This window comes from Fukomys damarensis, unplaced genomic scaffold (genome assembly GCF_012274545.1).
Source record: "Fukomys damarensis isolate Sample0158 unplaced genomic scaffold, DMR_v1.0_HiC HiC_scaffold_9, whole genome shotgun sequence".
Classification (NCBI taxonomy): domain Eukaryota; kingdom Metazoa; phylum Chordata; class Mammalia; order Rodentia; family Bathyergidae; genus Fukomys; species Fukomys damarensis.
In genome coordinates, this window is record NW_022900921.1 from 24,113,890 (window position 1) to 24,115,926 (window position 2,037).

The following is a 2,037-nucleotide window of genomic DNA, read 5'->3' on the forward strand; positions in this document are numbered from 1 at the left end:
ACAAAGAAGTAAAAGCAGCAAATAAATATAAGAAAAAATGTTCAACTTCACTGGTTATTCAAGAGGTGCAGATGAAAACAACACTGAGATTCCACCTCAACCCAGAAAGAATAGCTGCTATCAAGAAATCAACCAATAACAAATGCTGGTGGAGCTATGAGGAGAAAGGAACCCTTCTTCATTGCTGGTGGGAGTGCAGACTGGTGCAACCACTGTGGAATCAGTGTGGAGATACCTCAAAAACCTAGAATTAGAGATCCCTTTTGACCCAGCTATTCCTCTGCTGGGTATCTTCCGAAAAGAATTAAAATAATCACACCACTAAGATATATGTGCAGCCATGTTTATAGTGCCACAGTTTGTAACAGCTAAAACTTGGAAACAGCCCAATTGCCCATCAACTGGAGACTGGATAAAGAAGATGTGTTTTTTTAATATATAAAATGGAGTACTATTCAGCCATAAAGAATGAGAAACTAGAGCCATTTATAGCTAAGTGGATGCACCTTGAGGCCATACTCTTAAATGAAATTAATAGGACACACATGTGTAAATACCAAATATTTCTCTAGCATGAAAAACTAAAAATGTAAATAAGGACCAAAATGTATAATTTAATTCTAAAAGAGTAGGGGAAATGGGAGGGGTAGGGGAAAGGCAAGAAGGTGAAAGAAAAAATATATGAAAAGAAAAATCATGGAAATAACATCTCTGTAAACAGGGAAGGGTGGAGGGGGTGAAGGGAGGGCTGGGGAATGGGGAAAAAATAAGAACAAAGATATGTCATATAAAGGTGCCAGGTTCCAATGATGAATGTGATTGTATCGTATACCTAAAATGTACCAATAAACTTTGAAAAATGTGCTATGATTCCATTTATAAAAGTATTCAAAAGCAAGTAAAACTACACAATTTTATGTATGCCTATGTGTCTACACTATGAAAAAAATAAAAACCAAAAAAGTGATTATTTTCTTTTGGAAGGCCCCATTCAGCTCAACCATGTTAAGGGTTCTTCCTGCAGAAATCCCAGAGAATGTCTAGCAGTTTCTTTACCTGGATAGGTCAAGGATTTGCCCATGGTAACCAGTGGCCAGGCAAGGAGAGGAACTATGAAGTGGAGGTCAGGTTGAGCAGACTGTGCAGTCATCCAGAACCTGAGGATTCCTTGACCACTCTTTGCCATGGGCAGGAAAGGTCCCAAGACATAGAGGTAATGGATAGAGCCAGGTAGAAGAAAGCAAGGCACTCCTAACCTCCCTGGCCTCTACTATCTGGGCCCAATGTGCCAGTACTGGGGACTTTCTTGGGCCATTCTTTGGGTTGTAGTCATCATATTTCACATCATATGACCCTTATTCCCAGTTGGCCAATCTCCAGCAACCTTTGGGTCATGAAACCGACAGAGGATGGACTGAAGATGTGGAAGTCAAATATTGAGCAAGAGAGCCCCCACTGACATGTGAGGTATAGGAGTAATTAGGAATCGCTTCTCAGCCTTTTGGCTAAGATCAAGTGTAGGAGCAATTAGGATGAAATGATCTCAGGCTAATTCTATATTTAGGTTGGTATAAGGTAGGGGGTTTCAATAGCAACAGGATTTTACAACAGTGATGACTTAGTTACTTTTTGTCACTGGGATAAAATACTTGCTACCCATGACTTAAAGGAGGAGAGATTTATTTTGGCTCACAGTTTTAGTCTATGGTTGGTTGATTTCATCGCAGAATCATCATGGCAGAGGGGCATGATGCATGAAAAGCTGCTCACATCAATGGTGAGCAGAAAGCAGAGAGAGAAGAGAGATGGTAAAGAAAGATATGTCACAAGACCTCACCTCCTGACAGCAAGTTAGCTATAAGATTTCATAAGCCAATCACCTTCCCAAAACTGCACCTATAGTATATGAGGCCTTTGGAGGAAGTCCAAATGTAAACATAACATTCTGCTCCTGGACCCCCCAAAACCCATGCTCATTTCTTTATGCAAAATGCATACCGTGTATGTCTAAATGTCTCCAAAGTCTTACCCAAAAGT

At 40.2% G+C, this 2,037-nt stretch overlaps 1 pseudogene; it reads left to right on the forward strand.

Moving 5' to 3' along the window:
• The first annotated feature begins 1,485 nt into the window (after positions 1-1,485).
• On the forward strand, positions 1,486-1,631 carry LOC117285412 (annotated as a pseudogene).
• The last annotated feature ends 406 nt before the right edge of the window (positions 1,632-2,037 follow it).